The sequence below is a fragment of the Saccopteryx bilineata genome, chromosome 2 (assembly GCF_036850765.1).
Source record: "Saccopteryx bilineata isolate mSacBil1 chromosome 2, mSacBil1_pri_phased_curated, whole genome shotgun sequence".
Classification (NCBI taxonomy): domain Eukaryota; kingdom Metazoa; phylum Chordata; class Mammalia; order Chiroptera; family Emballonuridae; genus Saccopteryx; species Saccopteryx bilineata.
The window spans coordinates 82061516-82086226 of record NC_089491.1 but is presented as its reverse complement, the minus strand read 5'-3'; the positions used below and the strand labels follow the sequence as shown (position 1 = coordinate 82086226).

General features: G+C 39.3%; 1 protein-coding gene across 2 annotated transcripts in view; it reads left to right on the top strand.

The window, feature by feature from the left end:
- The window catches only part of MLLT3 (MLLT3 super elongation complex subunit), a 302003-nt gene that overhangs the window by 52935 nt on the left and 224357 nt on the right, over positions 1 to 24711 (top strand). The gene's annotated exons all lie outside the window — the stretch shown is intronic.

Genomic DNA, 24711 nt, shown 5'->3' with positions numbered 1-24711 from the left:
CTTTTCCCTCTTCTTCAACTGAATTTATTATGAAGTCAGTCTTAGACACCTTATCATTTAACCTATAAATATCTCAGTGGCATATGTTTTTAAAATATTATCTATCAGTTTCTAAGTCCCATCCTCATACCTCTTAATTCATCTTCTCTTTGGGGTTCCATTAGTTAATTTTCTGTTAATTTGGAATTGTTCAACGGCCATAGGAGCAAAATTCCATCAACATCTTCTATGTCCCTGAAGGCAGTTCTGAGTGGGGGATGGAGGTAGAAGATTCTCGTGGTTGAGGTTGAGGGGTGTGTGAGAGTGGGAAGAGTTCTTAAAATATGGGCATTATCTTCCTTCTTTCTTTCCTTTTATGCTCAACAGAATGAAGGACTGTTAGTTTTCAGAGCTAGGAGCCAAGTTTAGTCTCTGTATGTTCCCTACTGAATGGAAGATATGCTTGGTAAATGCACAGGTCAATTTGTGCCTTTCAAAGTATATGTTACTATTGGACATGTACCCAATGTCTTGGGCCCAATATATAAACCTGGGTTATGATGCTAATGTGGTCAGGGCTATTTTATCAACCAAGTTGTGGAATATTTCTTATGTCAAATGAATTATTTTTGTATGTTAACTGTATTTATTTTTAATAACATTTAAAAATTTAATTAATTGTGTTTACATAGATTCTAGGGTCACCCTGAATGCCTCCCCACTCCCCCCTATTCCGCTCAACATCTCCCCTGCCCCCCTCCCTACAGAGCCCTCCCCCCTTCCCTTCAGGTTTATCCCATCCTATCATCCCCTTTTCCTCTGTCCGCTTTCCCTCTGGTCCCTTATCCCTCCTCTGTCTCAATTCTGTTCCTCAGTTCTCATTATTCCTTGGATTCCTCAAATGAGTGAGGTCATATGATATTTTTCTTTCTGTGCCTGACTTATTTCACTCAACATAATAGTTTCCAGGTCCCTCCATATTGTTGCAAAAGGTAATATTTCCTTCTTTTTCATAGCCCCATAGTATTCCATTGTATATATGTACTACAGCTTTTTAATCTACTTGTCCACTGATGGACACTTGGGCTGTTTCCAGATCTTCACTATTGTGAACAATGCTGCCATAAACATAGGGGTGCATTTCTTTTTTTTAGTCAGTGATATGGTGTCCTTGGGATATATTCCTCTAAGTGGGATGGTTGGGTCAAAGGGCAGTTCCATTTCTAGTTTTTTGAGCAATCTCCGTACTGTTTTCCACAGTGGCTGCACCAGTCTGCATTCCCACCAGCAATGCAGGAGGGTTCTCCTTTCTCCACATCCTTGCCAGCACCTATCGTGTGTTGTTTTGTCAATGAGTGCCATTCTGACTGGTGTGAGGTGGTATCTCATTGTGGTTTTAATTTGCATTTCTCTAATGATTAGTGATGTTGAACATTTTTTCATTTGTCTATTGGCCATCTGTATGTCCTCTTTGGAGAAGTGTCTATTCATTTCTTGTGCACTTTTTTTGATTAGATGTTTGTCTTCCTGGTGTTGAATTTTACAAGTTCTTTATAAATTTTGATTATTAATCCCTTATCAGATGTATTGTCGAATATGTTCTCCCATTGTGTGGGTTGTCTTTTTATTCTGTTCATATTGTCTTTAGTTGTGCAAAAGCTTTTCAGTTTGATATAGTCCCATTTGTTTATCCTGTCTTTTATTTCATTTGCCTGTGGAGATAATTCAGCAAAGATATTGCTGCAATAGATGTTGATGCATACTTCAAAGATATAGAACACATATTCCAAAAATTTATACGGAACCAGAAAAGAACACGAATAGCCTCAGCAATCTTGAAAAAGAAGAATAAAGTGGGAGATATCACACTTCCTGATATCAAGTTATACTACAAGGCTATTGTACTCAAAACAGCTTGGTACTGGCATAAGAACAGGCATATAGATCAATGGAACAGAACAGAGAACCCAGAAATAAACCCACACCTTTATGGACAACTGATGTTTGACAAAGGAGATAAGAGCATACAATGGATAAAGACAGCCTCTTCAACAAATGATGTTGGGAAAATTGGACAGATACCTGCAAAAAAATGAAACTAGACCACCAAGTTACACCAATCACAGAAATAAACTCAAAATGGATAAAAGACTTAAATGTAAGCCATGAAACCATAAGTATCCTAGAAGAAAACTTAGGCAGTAAGCTCAAATGAATTCTTAAAGCAATTTTTTCTGGAACCCTGTCAAGGAAAAGATAAACTGGTAAAGAACTGAATTAATTCTAATTTCAGTGCTCAAATCTGAAGCTTTTCTAAAACAGAGTTTTGCAAAGAATAGTTTCCTATGCCATTTTATGTTTAGGCTCATTATTGTTTGGGATAGCCAACATTTGGTGACTTGAATAATTTGAGATTGTACCTAGTCTAATAACCTTTTAAAAAAGTTCAGGAAAGTTAAAGGGTTTGTACTATTAAGTTGAATCAGATATTTATTATGTTAAAATTTTTACTTAGTGTGGTACTTCTTCCAGCTCTTTTTGGTTATGAAAGTTTGTAAGTTTAGATGCTTAGAGAAAAGAGACCTTCTCTAATTTATAGCTTTTAGCCCTGTTTTAACATCTATATAGCTGTTGTTGTTGTTCTTTTGGGTACATCCTGAAATTCTTGCTTTTTTTTCTAAGAAGAGTTTTCACACATTTTAAAATACAATTCAGACAGTTTGAATCCTGTACCTGGGCTAGGATGATGCCTTGAATGCTCTATAGGCAGTGCCTAGGTGGCGCCTTTTAGAAAGGAGAACTGCCCTTGAGATCAGGGGCAGAACAGCCTCCCAGAATTCTGAATGGATCAGTTTCTTAGGTCCATTCCTTTGGATGTTTTTAGTGAAATAGAAATGTGCTGATGTGCCTCAGTATCCCCGTGATGGCTTAGCCATTGGTCCTTTGGTGTGCCACCTGAAGCTGTAGGTTCAGATGATGTCTGCTTCTTTCTCCCCTTGCAAATCTCCTGTGGGTATGAACACAGGCACATGTAAGGATGCTGACATCCCTTTTCTTCTGCCTCTGGAGCCTCTGTGAGGACTCTTAGATACCTGCTCCTCTGTCACTTTAACACTTTGATCATTGATTGATTAATGTTTATAGAGCACCTAATGTTTATAGAGCACCTATTTGTACGAGCAATGTACCAAGCATTAGATACAGAAGTGAATAAGTTCTTGCTCTGATAGGATGCATATTCTATTAGATATGTTAGTGTACGTATGTATGTATGTATTTTTAGCGTGAGAGAGACAGACAGACAGGAAGGGAGATAAATGAGAAGCATCAGTTCTTCATTGTGGCACCTTAGTTGTTCATTGATGGCTTTCTCATATGTGCCTTGACCAGGGAGCTCCACTTTAGCCTGCATTCAAGCTGGTGAGCTCGAAACTCAAACCAGTGACCTCAGGGTTTTGAACCTGGGTCCTCAGCATCCTAGGCCAACATTCCATCCACTGTGCCACTGCCTGGTCAGGCTAGATGTGTTGGTTTTATAAATTGATAAGCATGTACATGTTTAAGTATAGAAACTGGGTTGGAAGGGTACATACCAAATGGGATTGGAGGGAGGAGAGAGACGACCCTGTTTTTATTGTATATATATCTAGGTAATTTTTGAACTTGTTATAAGCATGTATTTGTTCATGCAAATAAAGTGAGGATGCATTGTGACTGGGGTAAGAAGTGTATAAAAATACAGTGGGAAAGTGATTAATTCTATGGGGAGTAGGGGCCAAGGAACACTTTTTCAAAGAATATTTTCCCCTGGGTAGGTGGGGAAAAGTTGAGTGTGATGTAGGGGGAAGGCTTTTTTCTTGCAGAAGGACTAGAATTTGCCCAGGCTGACAAAGCAGCTTATTTTGTTCAGCATTTCAGTAGTGACTAGCTTATACCAGATTTCTGGGCACCATAGCTTTTCTTTCCTGGGGAGTAATCTGAGAGGTAACATGCAATTGTATTTTCTTCTGGGGCTTGGAATATATTTACTTAAATATATTTAATATTTTTGGAAATGCACCCTACTTTGTGATTAGGTTTTTAGCGAACCTGGGTTAATCTTTTTAAACTCATGATTCTAAGTGAACTGTAGAAACGAACTATGGCTAACTTTGTTTTAGTAGGACTATTATGTTAAGTTGAAGTTTACCTAGCAGTGTGTATTAGGTTGTGAGGGTGGGGGTGGTATTTATGGTATTTATAGAGAAAGTGAACGATTAGATTCTTGGGCACCCCGGAAGCTTTTCTTTTTGGGCCGTGAATAAAGTTCATTGCGCCTGTGCCCCACCAAACTCATAGTTGCATTACAGCTCACTGTGTCGTCCCCCCCCCATCCCTTCAATCTCCTGAGGCCAAACTTTTCTAAATGTGGTTTATAATCCAGTGGAACCCAAGCATGATCATTGTACAATTTTCCCAGCATCACCTTCACAGAAGATAATCTTGTCAATTGGGAACAAATGCTCAAGGTGGTATCCTTTAATTCTTCAGTTGATGGGAGAAAACTAAACACCAAAAACAAACAAACAAAAAACCATGATCTGAAATCAGCCAGAGATTTTACATAATTTATGTGGGATAAAGCATTTTAATTCTTTGATTCTCTGTACATGTTAATACTGTAGTGATATCATTTCTGGAAGTTTCCTGAGTGTTTTTACTTTTTAATGTTTTGTAGATAAATGGTAGTCATGTAAGCTCAGTTTAGTGTAGAAAGCAGTCATATTAAGTGCTACATGTACTGTGTGGGATTTCTTCCCCTTCCTACAAAACATTAGCCTTTTGGAAGAATGGATGGCTCAAGGGATTAGTGATGGGGAAGTGGAGGCTTTCACATTGGTTCAGATTTGACCTTGGTCAGTGATGCTTGAAAATCAGCACTATTTAATAGGCATTAAGAGAGCCCACTTTTTGACCCACTTCCAGTGGATAAATATCCATAGTTCTTTTATGCCATAGTTGCGGAACTAATTGACAGAATTAAATGATTTAAGAACTTTACTCCCCTTTTGCCCTCAGAAAATAGTTGGTTGTTGTTTAAATCAGAATCTTGGAGGCTGCATGCCTCGTTTCTGAGGGTTGGAGACTATAGCTAGCTTTGCAGCTCTTACTGTATTGAAAAACTTGCGTACTTTGCATTGCTCCTAGTAGGAGGAATTGGGGGGAAGGACGATTTTTCTTTCAGTGTCCAATTCTTCCAATTCAGGGCTGGTCATACAACCCTGGACACACTTAAAACATTGGTATCCTTTATGGCACAAGATGTATTCTTCTTTTCTCCATGATCAACTAAAAGGGTTATAAGTGTAAACTATATTTTTGTCTCCTTGTTTTCTCTCCCTAAAAGAATTTTAGTGCATAAAGCATTTTCCAATACCCTACTTCTAATTGACATCATGGACTTTTGCAGCGTGGCTCCAGTGAAGTTAGCAGTGTTTTATGTTTTAAGCTCAGTAACTGCCAGTCAGGATCACTCTATATTTATAGAGCTCCCAGGGAAGGGTGAGTGCTTGCTGATGATGTATTACCTGCTAATTTGTTTGCTGAAAGATGGGCCCATATATTTAGAATGATGATAGATCAGAATATTTGGCTAAGTGTATCAGTCAGTGTCTCATTTTTCAAAACACAAGAACTCCAACATGTTACTGTAAAATGCTATTCTATATTCAATGGATTTTCCTTGCTAAATGAATTTCTGTCCTGGTTAGAGTCTTTTATTTATTTATTTGTTTATATATTTATTTTAAAACTTTTTTTTTAGTTATATACTAACTTGGGTAATGAGAACTTACGGCTGTTTCTTTTTCTTTCTTTGTAGGATGTGTTTGTCATTCATGCAGCTTACATTCCTTTTTCTGGTTGTAGTATTGGGCACCAGCCTCTGTACCTTAGAAAGAAGGTCAAGTACAGAAATCTATAGGTCTGACTACCCTTTGTTCTCTTTGTCTGTAACCAAGAGGTATAGACAAGGCTACCACTAAAGGGGAAAAGGAAGAAAACAATGGGCTTTCTAATCTACCTGAAAAGCTTTAGGTTGTGGGAAGAATTAAAACTGCCATTGGAAGGCAGAAAAGCAGTGATTACCTTCGAGCAGGTAGAGATGTTGTGCATTCTGGAGTCCCTGTAGACATTTATTGGGCTCCTTCTCCCTGCTACACACAAAAGATCCAGAAAAGTATTGTGAGTGGCTTATCTGAACAAACTGTCAGACAAATGAAATGAAAAGAAAAGGAAAAGGCTGTCTTCAACGATTAGCTGCCAAGTATGTGATGCTACCCCTACCTCAGTGGGTAGGGACCGGGCTGGGGGACAGCAAGATTAGATAGTGAATGAATAAAACGCATTCTTCATTGTAGTTCACCTATACATAGAAAGTGATCTTAAAAAGTGTAAGGATGTTTAGAAATAAGCAGATCAGATTTCAGGTAAACCCATTAATGCTGTCACTTGGTAACTTGTTACTGATTTTCCCAGGACTGTACTTGTAATCTATATGTTTTAAGGTTATTTAAATTTGGAAATGATCATAGCTAAGAGATAAAGTTTCTCCATTGAACTCTGACTAGTTTGCTTCTTGGAGATGTTCCCCAGCCTGATGGACAGCTTTGACACGCTGCTGTGCTCCTGGTCCCTGAGCTCTGAATGATTTGGTGGGGATGGGATAGAATGTCACCGGAAGACATTGGGCTGTGTACAATATAAGTAGAAGAAAGACAAAATGCAGGGAATGCTTCCATGACTCAGTGTTTTTGAGAGCCAACAACTCTCATTATTTCTGACTCTAAGCTCGTCCTTCAGAATGAATGTGCTGCGTCACCTGTTCTACCATATCAAGTGTTAGGGAACTGCTTTCTTTATCTCTCCCACTGGTGGAAAGATAGGCAGGGCCCTTGAGGCTTTTGTTCTTCAGGATGGGGTCTTCTCTTATTATAGATTCTTTCTACCCAATCACCCCTAAATATTCTTTCTGTATAAAATTATTGTATATCCAGGAAGTGTCCTATTTACCTTTAAAAACATTTGCTCCCTTTTTTTCTTGTTACTCTTGATTTGTATTTTCCTTTGTTAACCTTCTGGATCCATATAACCAAATTGTCTCTGAAATAATTTGCTGGTGCTAAGAGTCCGTTGGTTGGATGTTTATGAAGTATTTTCTCAAATCCTGTTAATGTCATAGGTCAAATTGTAAATCCCTTTACTTACTAATTTAGGGATATAACGTATGGCCTTTTGCTTTTGGAAGTGTAAATTATTTTTAAACATTTTTGTTTGGGGACTTAATGAATGACGGGGGTGGTGGTGGGTAGTGACAGGAATAGAAGCAGAAGCAGAAAAATTCAACTGCATTTTAGATCAATAACTTTCATTTGCCATGCCATATTTTTGCTGTTGATTCTATGTAGTCACAGAGTGGGAAATTACAATGATTATGAAACTGGTTTTATTCCGGAAACGACAGAATCATTTAGTATAAGGACGTGGCCCTTTCCCCCAGCACAGCTCTCTGAAGTACATTGTAAATATTGACATGCATAGTATTGTATATCTCCTCAAGAATAAATTTGAATAAGTAAAGTATAAAAATTTTATATATAAAATATTTGTAGAAATAGTGTGTTGAAATGATGGTGTCTGAAGTTACTCTTAGTCTTCTTCCCATCTGCCATTGGTAATCCTCCTTAGTTCTTGTCTCTAATCCTTGCCCCCTTAAAGAGCCAAGCAAAAAACAAAACTCCACATTCTTCAAAAGGATCAGAGCGAGTTAATTATAGTGATATGCAGCAACCAGGACAATCTTAGCTGTTGGTCTGTCCCAAAGCCTACAGAAGGTTCTTATTTCATAAGCAGAGATAATTTGTTTCTCTCTGTGTGCCATATGGTTTTGCAACTGCAGAGATCAAACAGATTTGTGGATGTAAACTTCAGTTCTGTACTTAAATTTTTTTGAGTTGTGTGGAGATTTTCATAATGTGCTTGAATTATTGATGCCAACCAGGTCTGTTGGAGTCAATAACCCCTTGTCAGTTCTGTAAGCAACTATGGATCGTGGTTTTTATATGCCTTGGACTTTAAAGATGACTTTGGAAAGGAAACTTGGAACACAAATTGTCAACTGGAATGCAGTAATTATTTGTTTTTTAAAAAGACGATGATTAAAACCAGGAATCATTAGCATAAAAGAATAATAGTTCCGAGGCTGCCCAGGTGGTCTCTGGAAAGGACAAGATTTCTCTTAATCAGAGAACTTTTAATTACACAGATTTACTTTGAGAGAAATTGTTTCGAGGGTAGTCTTCGGAATTAAGAATTTGAGTTTCTTGATTGCTAATTTTAAAAGTGTAGAAGAATATAAATGTGCCAGTGACTTCCCTCTTGTTTTTGGAATGACTGGCTATGTATGTGCTCTTCCCTGCTGGTCACGAGTGTAATTTTTAATGTAGTGCTCAGTTTATCTAAAGAAGATACATATTTCCTGGTCCCTTTGTTCTTCAATTATTAAATTTAGCAGTGTATTCAAATCATTCTAGAGACGATCTCCATTTATAGGTATATTTTATTTTTTGTAATAAAGTGGTCTTTATTGGTGGGATAATATATATCTTTAGGGAAGAGCAATGACTGGAACTTGGCCCTGCAGATGTGAAATTTGACAGATTCTAAGGTTATCTTCTCTTTCCTGAATGTTTTCTCCCACTAGCATGCAGTAACCTCACAGTCCTTCACCTCTTAGGTAAGTTATTATTTCTTTTTATTTTTTTTTTTTATTTTTATTTTTTTTATTTATTCATTTTAGAGAGGAGAGGGAGAGACAGAGAGAGAGAGAGAGAGAGAGGAGAGACAGAGAGAGAGAAGGGGGGGAGGAGCTGGAAGCATCAACTCCCATATGTGCCTTGACCAGGCAAGCCCAGGGTTTCGAACCGGTGACCTCAGCATTTCCAGGTCGACGCTTTATCCACTGCGCCACCACAGGTCGGTAAGTTATTATTTCCTGAGGAAAGCCTTCAGGACCGTCGGAACCAGGTCCTTACATTGTTAGGTTTTTTGGGGGGCACACCCATTATATGTGTCTCTGGTACAATAGTCACCATATTTGTAATAATTAATTTCTTAATTTCAGTTAATCCTGTCCTCCTGCTGTTTATCTGGCTCCAAAACACAGGAAAGTTTTCTGTCTTGTTTTCTGCTCTATTTCTGGCTCTTGGCTCATGATGTGTGCTTAGTAAATATTTGTTGAATAAGTGACACTATAGGTGGTATAAATCATACTTACTTTAATATGTCTAGATATAGCTTTTTTCCTTTTGCTAATTTTAATAAAGAGGATCTTCCAAAATAGCAGTTGTAGTTTTTTTTTTAAAAAAATGACTACATATCTTCTGCTTGTATGTATTCTAAGGATCTGGTGCTGGTTATCCAGATATTATTATTATTGTTGTTGTTATTATTATTTTACTTAAGTTTGTGCATGATAGCTATTATTTTGCTATTTCCCAGGCATATAATTCCAGAACCCACAGCATGAGTAAGCAGACAGTAATGAATTTCTCCATAAACCTTACAATATGTTTCATCTTCATTGGCACAGGGAACAAAATCCGTGACTTCTTGAAAAGTACAGGATCATAGAGTGAGAGTGCTTAAAAATCATGTCGTCTAACTCTCCATTTTGTAACTGATGAAACCAAGGGCACAGGGAGTTCACGTGACTTTGTCCGAAGTAAAATGATTGCCTAGATCGGTGATGGGTGAGTAGGGTTAGGAGCTCAGTCATCAGACTCCAAGGTGGTACTCTTTCTGCTATAAAACCTTTGTATTTGAGAGAAAATAAGTTTTTCTGTTTATTCAGACTTCTTTAGGATGTTCATGCATATGACACATTCATGAATGACTTATCCATAAATGTGTATTTTATACTCCCTCAGGCAGTGGTAATAACAGATATCCAACATTTGATAGCACACAGTACTTTATCTTACATAAATCAGGTGGAGGAGACACTCAAAGTGAAGAATGGAGTGTAATGTGTTTCCAAGGTGCAAAGTGATTTGGCAAAAGGCTCCGTAATAGTAAGGTTTCTTATGGCCTGGCCTGTCCCTGTGCCAGTGTGCCATCCCTGAACTTTGAAACAAATACTCCTCCATCAGATAAACCTAGCAATTTATTTGGAGGGGGAAATCAGAGAAGGTGAAATACCAAATAAAGAAGACTCTTACCTTCCTGCAGTGTTTCTTCAGAGCCTGCTCTGATGCGGAAACTGCCTTAGGCGTGCTTCATAAAAACTGCTTGGAAACTGGAAGGCCAACTTGAACACCACACACTTCACCCAGTTAATCAGAGCTTGGTTAATTTTATGTTGCTTTATTAATAACATAAGTTAAAAGGGCCCTATTTTTTTAAAGTCCTCAGACATACGTTTTCAAGGAGTAGAAGCCAGCATCCTTTACTTGCTCGTTTTAGGAACGCAAATATTCCAGAATACTTGGACTTATGTCAGGATTTTAAAATGGAATCATAAATAAAGAAGAATAACTTTTTATTTTCTATAAAATTATTTATAATAGACACAAACTAGGGAAACTTTCCAATTAAGAATGATTCTCCGGGAGACAGGTCGAGGTGAGGCCCCTTTTTCTGCCTCAGGGACCTTGGCTATGATGGTGAACTCAGGATGGGGTCAACCAGCAGCAGTGCGCCAACCTGCTCTGAGCCTTTTAGCAGGAAGACGGAGCAGTGGTCCTGTTATTCAGGCCAGGCCAGTATGGACTCTTTCCCAGGGTTGTGATACCCGGAGCAAGGGGCAGATGCTCTCCCCTTCCTCTCTGTCTGCAAGGCTGTAACGTTTCCCACCCAGAGTAGTTTGCAGTCCTGGTTCCAGGCTTGTGGAGACAAGAGCTCACCAATGAAAATGATGCCAACATGGCTTAATTTTTTCAGAGTGGGCAAAGTGAGAAAGAATTGCATTTACTAAGTGATATTCCAGACATGTCTTTCAGGCAGTTGTGTAAAAATACAGTGTACTCAAGAATTTTCTGGGAGTGTTTTTTAAAGTGCAGATTCTTGAGCCCTGCCCTAGATTGAGCCAGACTCGCTGGGGATCCAGGAATCTGTATTTCCAAACAAACATTTCAGATGATTCTATGACTCCTGGGTGCTGTTGAATCAATGAGAGTCTATTCTTCACCTGGTGGCTGAGGATGTTGGTTTGGATTAGGTGCAAGTTAGATATTAGGTTTATTGCAATTAAAAAGTTAGGTTTATTGCAGTTAGGTTTAGACATGAATGAGGATGGGGGGTGGGCTTGCAGGTGTTGTGTGGTCAGTGAAATCAACTATTTTGTAGCCATACACCTGCTAGCCCAGGTTCTCCAGGGCAGCTTTTGCAGTCCCCTGACTTCCTTCCTATGGTCACCTTTTGTCCTTCTCTCTTTCTTTTCTCTTTTCTTTTCTTTTCTTTTCCCCTTCCTTCCTTCCTTCCTTCCTTCCTTCCTTCCTTCCTTCCTTCCTTCCTTCCTTCCTTCCTTCCTTCCTTCCTTCCTTCCTCTCTCTCTCTCTCTCTCTTTCTTCTTTCCCTCCCTCCCTCATCCTCCTCCCTCCCTCCCTCTCCCTCTCTCTCTCTCTCTTTCCCTCTCTCCTTCCTTCCTTCCTTTCTTGTGAAAGGAGGGGAGATAGTGGGACAGACTCCTGCATGCGCCCTCACTGGGATCCACGCGGCAACCCTGTTTGGGGCTGATGCTTGAATCAACTTAGCTGCTTTTAGCACCTGAGGCTAGTGTGCTCAGACCATCTGAGCTATCCTGAGCACCTGGGGCCGATGCTAGAACCTATTGAGCTACTGGCTGAGGGAGGGGAAGAGGGAGAGATGTGGAAGAGGGAGAGGAAGAGAAGCAGATGGTCACTTCTCATTTATGCCCTGACCAGGAATCAAACCTGGGATGTCCATATGCTGGGCCTATCCTCCATACACTGAGCCGCTGGCCAGGACCCATATATTGTCTCTTGATGCAAGATAAAGAATGAAAGGAGCCCTAAAGAGAAAACAGTGATTTCTTTAGACGTTTTTCTCAGGGCTTACTCTCTCCCTATATTTTTTGCTACTAGATTTTTAGAGAGAGAGAGAGACAGATAGGAAGGGAGAGAGATGAGAAGCATCAATTCATAGTTATGTCACTTTAGTTGTTCATTGATTGCTTCTCATACGTGCCTTGACTAGGGGGCTGCAGCCGAGCCAGTGACCCCTTCCTTGCTCAAGCCAGCAACCTCTGGGCTTGATCCAGCAACCATGGGATTATATCTATGATTCCATGCTCAAGCCAGATGAGCAAGCCAGCGACCTCAGCGTTTTGAATCAGGGTCCTCAGTGTTTTAGGTCAACACTCTGTACCCACTGTCAGGCTAGATTATTATTATCATTAGATCTTATCTTTGTGTGTGTGTGTGTGTGTGTATGTGTGTGTGTGTGTGAGACAGACAGAGGCAGAGAGAGGAACAGATAGGGACAGAAATGAGAAGGGAGAGAGATGAGAATCACCAATATTTTATTGCAGCACCTTAGTTGTTCATTGATTGCTTTCTTATATGTGCCTTGACCGAGAAGCTACAGCAGAGTGAATGACCTCTTGCTTAAGCCAGTGACCTTAGCCTTCAAGCCAGCGACCCTGGGGTCATGTCTATGATCCCACGCTCAAGCTGGTGAGCCTGTGCTCAAGCCGGATGAGCTTGTGGTCAAGCTGGTGACCTCAGGATTTTGAATCTGGGTCCTCTGCATTTCAGTATGATGCTCTATCCACTGCGCCACCACTTGGTAAGGTATTTCTTGTCTTTGAGACCCTTGTTAGTTTTTCTCTCTAAATACCAATTGACTTATATAGAGTTTTCTTCTCATTCCTATTGCGTTTTCACTAGCCATTTTCCCTAGGAGGGACAAATGTGATAGATGTTTTTTTCTGTCCTTTCCAATGAAATAGTTGCCTGACACAAGTAATGAGAAGCATCTATTTATAAAGATATAGGCCTGAGTTTGTATAATAAATATTCATACCAGGGTATGAGTAGAGTAGTTGTAGTAATAATTGTGGTAGCGGCAGTACCAATGATGATGTAGCAAAAACTATGTGTCAAGAGATGTTTTAAGAGTTTTGAATGTATTAATTAATTCATGTTTTTACCCCAACAGGTAAAGTTAAGTATAACCCCCATTTATAGATGAGGAAACTTGAACACAGAGAGATTAAGTAACTGGCTTAAGTTAGTAAGTGGCAGACCCAGAATTTGAAACCAGATAATTTGCCTCTAGATGTCATGCTGCCAACTCTGCTGTTATCCTATCCTTTTTTCAAATTAGCAGTTTACAGCTCATCACCAAGAGCTGGTCCTTAAAGAGAGAATGATGAAATTTGGAGCACGGCTGGGTCTGTCTTCCTAGCAGTGTGAACTTGATCTAGGAGGTGGGAAAGTGCAGAGACTGGAGTAAATGATATTTTTGAGACTCCAACTGAAGGTAGAAACTGATGACTGTTTGTTAGGGAAAGGCTGGAAAGGTAGCTGAAGGGTTCCTCTGACAGTCACTGGGTGCAGACAGACTACTACCCATGCCACTCTGTGGTCTTAAGATCTTTTTTCTGAGATCTAAACTTTCATCATACGTTTAGATTGTTTCAAAAGGTAAAATGTCGGGCATATTGTAAAAATTCACATTAAAAAAAAAAACCTTAAAATTTTTTTTTTTTTCATTTTAAACAGTGAGAGAAGGGGAGGCAGAGACAGATTCCTGCATGTGCCCTGACCTGGATCCACATGGCAAGTCCATTAGGGGGCGATACTCTGCCCATCTAGAGTGTTGCCCTGTTACTCAGCAACTGAGCTCTTCTTAGTGCCTGAGACAGAGGCCGTAGAGCCATCCTCAGTGCCTGGTGCCAACTCGTTCCAATTGAGCCATGGCTGCAGAAGGGGAAGAGAGAGAGTGATCGAGAGAGAGAGTGAGAGAGAGAGGGAGAGAGAGAGAGGGTGAGAGAGAGAGAGGGTGAGAGAGAGAGAGAGGGAGAGAGAGAGAGAGAGGGAGAGAGAGAGAGAGAGAAGTAAGAGGAGGAGGGGTGGTGAAGGAGATGGGCACTTCTCCTGTGTTCTTTGACCAAGAACTGAACCTGGGACATCCACATGCTGGGCCGATGCTTCACCACTGAGCCAACCGGGCAGGGCCTAAAAATAAACCTTTTGCATAATGCCCTGAAATATAGTTGATTTTCATACCAGCTATTGTTCATTAAAAAATAAACAAGTTCGGCCTGACCTGTGGTGGCACAGTGGATCAAGCATTGACCTGAAATGCTGAGGTCGCCAGTTCAAAACTCTGGGCTTGGCCCTGGCCGGTTGGCTCAGTGGTAGAGCATCGGCCTGGCGTGTGCGGAAGTCCCGGGTTCGATTCCCAGCCAGGGAACACAAGAGAAGCACCCATCTGCTTTTCCACCCCTCCCCCTCTGCTTCCTCTCTGTCTCTCTCTTCCCCTCCCACAGCCAAGGCTCCATTGGAGCAAAAGATGGCCCGGGCGCTGGGGATGGCTCCTTGGCCTCTGCCCCAGGCGCTAGAGTGGCTCTGGTCGGGACAGAGCGACTGACACCCTGGATGGGCAGAGCATCGCCCCCGGGTGGGCGTGCCGGGTGGATCCCGGTCAGGCGCATGCAGGAGTCTGTCTGTCTCCCCGGTTCCAGCTTCGGAAAAATACAAAAAGGAAAAAAAAACAAACAAAAATAAAACTCTGGGCTTGCCCGATCAAGGCACATATGTGAGTTGACGCTTCCTGCTCCTCCCTCCTCTCTCTCTCTCTCTCTCTCTCTCTCGATCTCTCTGTCTCTCTTCTCTAAAATGAATAAATAAAAATAATTTGAAAAATAAACAAGTTCTTTAAATTGAAACTTATGTTTCCTATTAATCTTGAACTCTTTTTTTATTTTTTATCTTCCTCAATTTTTATTCTAATATATGTTCATGTTTCAGTCTTTTGTTGATTACATCATTTACATAATAAAAATAATAAAAACTTGAAATAAAAAATTTAGTCTTGTGGCTGTATTACTCACCCCAGACATCACTGTTTAAACATTTCAATTATTACTAGAACAGAGTTGATGAAAGTAACATCATTATATTACAAATTCTGATAAATGATTGATACAATTAAAAAGCAAAAATGTATCATTTTACAAATTTTTCTCTTATGATATGTAGGTACCATATTTTTTGCTCCATAAGATGCACTTTTTCCCCCCAAAAGTGAAGGGGGAAATGCCACTGTGTCTTATGGAGCAAAAAATATGGTATTTTATTAAATATTTTAACACACCATTTGGTTCAGAATATATTTTTTTCTTATTTTCCTCCTTAAAAACTTAGGTGTGTCTTATGTTCAGGTGCGTCTTATGAAGCAAAAAATACGATATTTTTTTTCTTCCCATATTTGTGTTTTAGTAGATGGTAAAACATTTGACACCATGTTTGTTTTCTGTTTTTCTTTCTTATATGTGCAGGCACTGAAAAAACTTTGTTTTCCAAAGTTGATAAAGGAAGGAGTATTATAGCAAAGACATACAATTTTTTGATGCTTTCTGAAATTACTTGGCAAAACTCACACAGTGATCTATATTCAAAACTTTTTTGTGATGATTGGCAGATGACTCAAAGATTGGATCCTCTAATTTTGTTTGAAGCAATCTGACTTGCAAATGCATTTATTTTTCTGCTTTCAGATGCCTTCATTTCTTATACTTTTTTTTCCCACCAAAACCAGTTTGGAATCAGTGGCTCTCCCCCTTGGTGTCCTGGAGGTTTTATGCACCCAAGGTGTGGCTGAGAAGTGCACTCACTTGAGGAAGTGAGGAAAGGGTGACATTCTCAGGCATATCATTGTTAGGAAACCCAGCACAAGGAAGTGGAAGATGGAAAATTTTTTTACTTTCTTTTAGAACAGTTTTTATGTACCCTAAAGGGTATACATAAGTCGGTTTGAAGACTATTGCTGTAGGATGTAGTATACCAGTGAAATTTTAAGTTTTAGATTTTTCCCCAACTTTGTGTGTTCAAGAATTCAGTTTTAGCTTCTAAGAATGTAGTTTGGGGTTATAGACATCCAAACTTACACTGAAAACTGATTTTTAAACCAAAATGCTATTTTAAGCATAAAAATCAGCCAGATAAAATCTAGTTTAAGTTTAGATTAAGAAGATGATTTGTGGGGTCAGTAAGATGACCTCCAGGAGGAGGCTGGCAGAATGGTCTGGCAGCATGGGGGAGGGGAATTGATGGGAGTGGCCACCACAATATGCTTTATCATTGTTGTTCATTTCCACAAAACCCTGAATTCCATGTCAGCTGACTATTTGGCCTAGTTCTAGTTAGCTTGTTAACTAATTAGAAAGGGAAAATTAAAACATACACATTTATCTTAGACATTTTAACTGAATAAATATACTCCATGCACCAGTATCCTGAGGGAAAGATAATTTTTTCTTTATATATTGGTTCAGTATTGGAATTCTAAGGGGTGTCTCTTATATTAACCACACCCTGATACATCATCAGTCTTAAAAGTGGACAAGGCTGACCAGGCGGTGGTGCAGTGGATACAGTGTCAGCCTTGGATGCTGAGGACCGTTTCAGAACCTCAAAGTTGCCGTCTTGAGCACAGGGTCGCTGCCTTGAGCATGGGATCGTAGACATGACCCCACAGTTCCTGGCTTGATGCCCAATGTTGCTCTGGCTTAAGTCCAAGGTCACTGGCCTGAGCAAGGGGTCACTCACTCTATTGGAGCCCCGCGGTCAAGGCACATAAGAGAAAGCAACTAAGGTGCTGCAATAAAGAATTGATGCTTCTCATCTCTCTCCCTTCTTGTCTGTCTGTTTCTGTTCCTCTCTCTCTCTTGCTAAAAAAAAAAAAAGAAAGAAAAAGAAAAGAAAAACCAAGCAAGATTTTTCCTTTCTTTTTTTTTAGAGACAGAGACAGGATGGGAGAGAGAGAGTGTGAGAAGCATCAACTCATAGTTGCTTTCACTTTAGTGGTGCATTGATTGCTTCTGAAAGAGTAGAGTGAGAAGCACTGACTTGTAGTTGCTTTCACTTTTAGTTGTATGTTGATTGCTTCTTGTATGTGCCTTGACTGGACGACCCAGTGTCCCCTTGCTCAAACCAGCAACCTTTGGGCTCAAGGTGGGGAGCTTTGGGATTTTGTGCATGATTCCCTTGCTTAAGCCAGTGACCCCACGCTAATGAGCCTGCACTCAGAGCCAGCAACCTTGGGGCTTTGATTAGTGACCTCGGCTTTCGGGTCAACACTTTATCTACTATGCCACCACTGGTCAGGCCAATAGTGGAGCAAGAATTTGAAGCTCTAGAATCTGAGGTTAGAATCTTTCCAGATTAAAATTATTTGTTCTTCATTTGAATTATCTTTTCACAGTTGACCAGGCAGATATTATTTTGGATGTTCCCCTTCAATGAGTGTTTGCAAAGCATTTGCTTTAGTTTTTTAAAAGTAATACTTTTTCACTTTCATTTCATTGGTTTACAAGACAATAAATTACATAATTACAATTATAGGTGCAAATAGCCAAAAACTCTCCTCCACTCCTTCAAGAAAGTACAGACTGGGGGATTATACAAATGCCTTGTGTTAAGTACATTATTATGAGAGAGATATTTAGTAGCTAAGCATCTCTTATTTGGAGGTATTACTTGTGTATTTTAGGGAGGGAAAGTAGGTATCCTTAGCAGAGTGAGGGAAGTCAGTTTAAAAGTTTACAATACTTATATTAGCTTTGTTTTACTAAAGTCTGTTTTACTGAGAGTTTGTCCACCAATAAGAATTTTTCTTCCATTGTTTTTCTTTCCTATTGCATGTAACATTGCCTATTGTATATCATGTTTGGTGAGAGTGTATTTTATTTATATCACTCAATTTTTTAGTGTTCAAAATTTTTAAAAAGGAGTTTTCAGCAGGGACAATTGCTTAACTGTGGAGCTTGGTTTTTATGACTGTGCTAGAAGCTTTCCTCTGTCAGAAACGAGCAACAGAACTTGTAACAACTTATATTGGTTTATATTCTGTCAGGATATGAATTTTCTTAAATAATAGGGAACAGAGGTCTTTAAAAAATTGTGAACTTAAGATTTTTTTCCAAAGGTGGAATAAAAGCAGTACTGTACAGGAAATTAAATTTTGGGGTAAGGAACTAAAATTGGTCTGATTGAAATCATTAATGTTCCTTTAATGAGGGATTGTATGAAAAATGTTAGGCAGAAAGTGTGATGCCAGTTAAACATCATAAATGTAAAATTTATTTAGTTTGAACAGACAGTATTTGGAACTAAAGAGAGGAAAAGGAACATTGTTATGTGGAAGAAATTAGTTATAATTCTCAAGGGTTATGGAAAGCTGCTGGACCATTACAATTGAGTTGCTTTCCTCTAAAGAAAAGTACTTGATTCAGAGATTTATGGTACTAGTTTATAAAATTTTCCACAAGTTAGTATTTAGTATTCTGGGGACATTTTCTTTTCTGTCTTCTAGAATTTAGAAAAGCATCTAACCCAGTTCTAAAAACTTCGTTACGCATTCAAGCTCCTGTTTGTTTCCTGTCTCCTAGGTCTGTAAGGTAAGAATGTTTAAAAGGTCAAGAAATTTGACCAGTTTCATTGAGAAAGTCTCAGTGAATGCTAGCATTAAGAGTTGGAGTTGAATTGTTGATCATATGTAAAGGATAAACTTCATTGCAATTGGGAGTCAAGAAAATGAAAAGGTATAGTTCATGCTAAGCGTAGTGGCCGGCTCTCATAGTGTTTGATATGTGTTGTTGAGGGAGTGTTGTGAGTGAATTGAGATCAGAATTGGTGAGCTCCATGAGTACAAGGATTCTCTGACTCGTTATTTTCAGGGCACCTAACACCATGCCTGGCACACGGTGCTCAGCCATCTTTAGTTGTGAATGAGGAATGTTCAGGCACAAGGACTGTCACCTCCTTGTGAATGTGAATATGAGCTCTCCTAAGTATTTTGGAGGGGGAAATAACCAAAAGGACAGCCTTCTCTTTTTCCTTTATACAGCTCTTACACTCAGTGTTGAGAATTGAGGGCTTTTTAAAGTGGCATTTAAAACCACTCTGAGATTCATGAGGTTAAAGTATAAAAAAGTGTGACCATAAAACGAGGACTTACTTCTGGATTCTGACCTCTGGTGGTGAAGAGAAAACACCCATTACTCATAATAAAAGGGCAGATTCTTAAATTTTTTCTGGTACTTTCTGAATATTCAATTCAAAGGGAGTCTTTATAAGAAAAAAATTTGTGTTTTTCTTTTTTTTGTTTAGAAAAACCTTTATTTTTCAGCTTGAATCTTTTTTTTTTTTTTTGTATTTTTCTGAAGCTGGAAACGGGGAGGCAGTCAGACAGACTCCTGCATGCGCCTAACCGGGATCCACTCGGCACGCCCACCAGGGGGTGATGCTCTGCCCATCCGGTGCGCGTCGCTCTGTCGCGACCAGAGCCACTCTAGCACCTGGGGCAGAGGCCAAGGAGCCATCCCCATCGCCCGGGCCATCTTTTGCTCCAGTGGGGCCTTGGCTGCGGGAGGGGAAGAGAGAGACAGAGAGGAAGGAGAGGGGGAGGGGTGGAGAAGCAGATGGGTGCCTCTCCTGTGTGCCCTGGCCGGGAATCGAACCCGGGACTTCTGCACGCCAGGCCGACGCTCTACCACTGAGCCAACCGGCCAGGGCCAGCTTGAATCTTTTTAATAAACCTACAATGACATTTAGGATGTACTTGCATAAGGCTCGTTACTGAAAATGGTTTTGACTTTGGGACCTTGCCAGGTGAGAAGAGGTGGATTCTATGTAGGATTCTTTTTTTCTGTGTGGGATTTTTATATCTCACGCAGTCTGGCGTTTGAATTATTAAACTTTCTATTGAGATGATTTCTCAAGTAAACCTAATGTATATTTGGATAACAATTTCATTTTCATTCGATATATACCTGAATATATTACTTGTAAAGAGTGACAAGGTGGATTGTTTTGGGTCTTTCACAACAAGAGCTTTGAAATCAGAAATTCAAAGTTTAGACTTAATGTTGCACCAGTGTTAACACTGCCACCGTCAAAATCCTCAATTTCCCCTCTTTTAACTCCCATAAAACTAGGAGTGGGAGACATCCTCATAGCTAGACTGCTAGTGGTGCCGGAGGTGGTGAGGTAGTTGTAATATAAAGGTTACTCTGGCCTGACCTGTGGTGGCGCAGTGGATTAAGTATTGACCTAGAAATGCTGAGGTTGCCGGTTCAAAACCCTGGGCTTGCCTGGTCAAGGCACATATGGGAGTTGATGCTTCCAGCTCCTCCCCACCTTCTCTCTGTCTCTCTCTCTCCCTTTCTCTCTCCTCTCTAAAATGAATAAAAAAAAAAAAAAAAAAAAAACAACTTTAAAAGGTTATCTGCACGAATGGGAGCTGATGCTTCCTGCCCCTCCTTCCCTTCTCTTTTTCTTCCTCCGCTCTCTAAAATGAATAAATAACATCTTAAAAAAGAAAAACAAAGGTTACTCTGCTTCCTGTGAGTGATGTTGGCCTTAATTTAAATAAATAAAAATTCATTATTTATTTAAATTTAATAATATTTAATAAAAGCTTTTTTTGGAATTTGGTAGCGAAGCAAATTAAAAGGGTCCTTTTTGAAAAGGCAGTACTTTTCTACCTGGCATATGAACTCTTCCCTTGCATCTCCAGGGTGGTTTTCTGCAACTTACTTACTTAACCTTATTTTTTTCCTCTGTTAAGTAAGATTTAAAGCAGCTTTCTTTTCTAGAGTGCTGTGAAAAGGCTCTGATATGACTGTAAAGTTCTTTGTAAACAAGACTTCAAGTAATAAAGAAAAAATTTAAAAACATTTTTGCTTTTGTTGCTTACTCTCCTCCCCCAAAATGCTTCTGAGAATTGATCAAAGTTCTATTAAAAGAAAGTGGTTACAGTGTGTCAGGGGGAAAAAAACCATGAGAAATAAGTAATCCATAAACTTTACAGTCATAAGGGGATCTGGGTGGGTGGATCTGGTGACTTGGCAACTGAGAGAGGAAAGCAAGTGTAATTGTTGATTTTATCAGAGCAGGGAGGTATGTGTTTGTACGTGTATGCAGGGAGGTGGGGATCAAATCTAGACTTAACAATTTCAGGAGGTTACCAAAGTCTACTGCTACATAAATCCTAAATATTACCATTTCTATAGGGTGTGGCTCAATTAAAAAAATCAAATTGTCATAATAGAGGTTGTAATAAACCTTTATTTTGCTTCCTTTCATAGAATTAATGTTTTAGGGCCTACAGGTAAATAATTTGTATTATTACTGGGAGTTTATGAAAATTGATTTAAGTATAATTAACTCTAAGCTGAGCACTAAAATCAGAAACTGTGTTGTCTTGGTCACTAAGCAATTTTTTTTTTTTTCTGTCTGATACTGGAGTTTCAGCACTTACAGCTTTGGAGGTTGCTTTTGGTTTTGTTTTTGAATTGAAATATCACAGGAAAGGCTGGTTGTTAAATTCATGACCATTTGGGAGAATATATGGGACTCAAATTAGATTCCTTTAATTAGGACATATTTCTTTTGGACTTTTCCCAGGGAATGAAGTTCCATGTAATAGTTTACCAAAAGAGAATTGAAAAACAGAAACACCAGTTTGGGGAGCAGGAAACTGATGAGGAGTGGGTGGGCAGAGTGCTTTCAAAGCGTTCTTTGCTTTGTAGAATACATTTGTTGAAAGAGATGCATGGGCTACATAAAAAAGCTCAGTCAGTTATCTAGTATGTGAGTACCTGAGAAATTAGGCCAGGTTTGTAATTTTGGGGGGGAAGATTAAAAATAAACTCAAGAATCAGGGTCGTTCCCCCTTACCCTCATGTCTGCTGGCTGCTAAGGCCATTTGGAAATTTTGGCTAAAGATGTTGGTATATGTTTCTTTAAATTTTTTTTTTTTTTTTTGACAGAGAAAAGGAGAGAGTCCAAGAGAGGGACAGATAGGGACAGACAGACAGGAAGGGAGAGAGATGAGAAGCATCAGTTCTTCGTTGCGTCACCTTAGTTGTTCATCAGTTGCTTTCTCATATGTGCCTTGATCGGGGGTGGGGCTACAGCAGAGCAAGTGACCCCTTGCTCAAGCCAGTTACCTTGGGCTTCGAACCTGGATCCTCTGTGTCTCAGTTTGAAGCTCTATCCACTGTGCCACCGCCTGGTCAGGAGGTATATGTTTCTTTACCTGTTAGATGTTCATAATGAATATGTTTTTCCTCAATAGAATTAGTCATTTAGAGGAGACTTTTAAACATATTAAGCAAACTTTAACTTATTGAATAAACCATATATACAGATTGGGCAAAAGAAGATTTAAAGTACACAAAACACAGACTTTATTCTTGTGTTATTATTTATTAATTATTGTATTATTATTTTTTTTACAACTGTAACCTTGCTTTTTCTCACCCTTGTATTAAAGTATATGTGGTTAAACAAATGGCATCAGAAAAATCTAAGTGGATAAAAAGAAGGAGTTATGTACACTTGATCTTAGCCGAAAGGCAGGGAAGCGATGAGAGGGAGTTATGTAATAAGAAGAACAAGCAGGGTGGAAAGCCATGGTTAAATACACATTCATGCTTTAGGAAGGGCTACATATGTAGGTCCTTTTTCTTCCACTTGGATTTCTCAATATTTATAAGCCACCTTCCATTTAAGTTGAGCTTCTGGGGGCAAATAATAGTAGTAAAACTTGTATTAGTCAGTTGGCAATTCATTATCAGCCCTGATACATGGAATTGGAACTAGTATTATCTAAAGTAGAATTGTGAGTTTTTGAATGGTAGGTGAGATTTCAATGCATGCTTCATGCCCCCATTACTGAAAGTCTTTTTGAGTTTGTGATGTTTGGAGCAAGTCCTTAGTTAATGGTCCTGTAGATCAGTCAGAAGCCATGGGATTTTTGTTGGAATCAACACTCAGTTGTATGAACTCCATGGAAATGGGAAGGGCAATGGAGTAGGAATCCTTAATTTGGTTGTATTGACAATGTTTTGGAATGAGATTTCCTGTGTGCATGTGCTAGGAAGACAGAAAACAGTCACAGTGGAAAGATCACTAGGCATCTTTGGTGATCATAAGAAGAGGCTTTCGTCTACTTCATATATTTCTGTCTGAATGGGATTTGCAGGTCCAAGTAGTTAGCAGTCTTACAGTTCTCAAACCAGCAAAAGTGAATTTGATAGCCTTGGATGTACAGTGTAGTGGTTAAAAGCATGTCATTTGGAGCCAGACGTTCTGCCAATCACTGTGTGACCTTAGCTACTCTTTCCTCATCTTGAAAAATGAGGATTGTAAAGTATTTATAGAATTACTGTACAGCCCTGGTTGGTAGCCCTGCTGGTTAGAGGGCTGTCTGGATACACCAAGTTTGCAGGTTAATCCTGGTCAGGGAATATACAAGAATCAAACAACAAATGCATAAATAAATAAGCGAAATAGATTGATGTCCCCCATCTCTGTCCCTCCCTCCCCTTCCTTCCCTTTCTAAAATCAGTCAATAAAAAATTAAAAATAGCCTGACCTGTGGTGGCGCAGTAGATAAAGCGTCGACCTGGAATGCTGAGGTTGCCTCAAAACCCTGGGCTTGCCCGTCAAGGCACATATGGGAGTTGATGCTTCCAGCTCCTCTCCCCTTCTCTCTCTCTCTCTCTCTCTCTCTCTCTCCTCTAAAATGAATAAATAAAAAAAACTGTAAAAAAATTAAAAATAAATAATTGTACATATTAAACAATATATGTATACTGTATGTAATATATGCTTAGAACAATTTCTGGCACAGAGTGAATGGCACATGTATTAGGTATTATTATTACTTCTATTAATTATTAGGGACTCTTTAAGAGTTAGTCATTGTTGCCTGACCAGGCGGTGGCGCAGTGGATAGAGCATCGGACTGGGATGTGGAGGACCCAGGTTCGAGACTCCGAGGTCACCAGCTTGAGCACGGGCTCATCTGGTTTGAGCAAAATTCACCAGCTTGGACCCAAGGTCGCTGGCTTGAGCAAGGGGTTACTTGGTAGGCTGTAGCCCCATGATCAAGGCACATATGAGAAAGCAATGAACAACAAAGGTGTCACAACGAAAAACTAATGATTGATTCTTCTCATCTCTCTCCCTTCCTGTCTGTCTGTCCCTATCTATCCCTCTCTCTGACTCTATCTCTGTAAAAAAATAAAAACAAAAAGAGTTAGTCATTGTTGCTATTACAAACTTTACTGGGCTAGTGACAGAGATGGTTATTGGGTTGGTAATAGAGATGGTGTTTCTTTGCAAAAAAAGCAAAGCCTATTGTCAGTTTAATCATTGAGTCCAGTGTTTTGGTCCACATACATTATAGCTATTTGCCTTTTTTCTTTTTCAAAGTTTCCAGGAAGCCTCCCATAATTTATCAGTGATTTATTTGAGTGATTTATGCCTTGTCTATTAAAGGCAGTTAATATTCATAACACCTTATTTAATTTAATTTTTGTTTGTTAATGTATTTGAGTAAAATGAGCATGTTGGTCAGTTTGTGCAGATGAATGTTCCCAGCATGATAATATTGTCCATCAGTGACTTTCAAAGATATTCAGGGGAATAGCTTTGC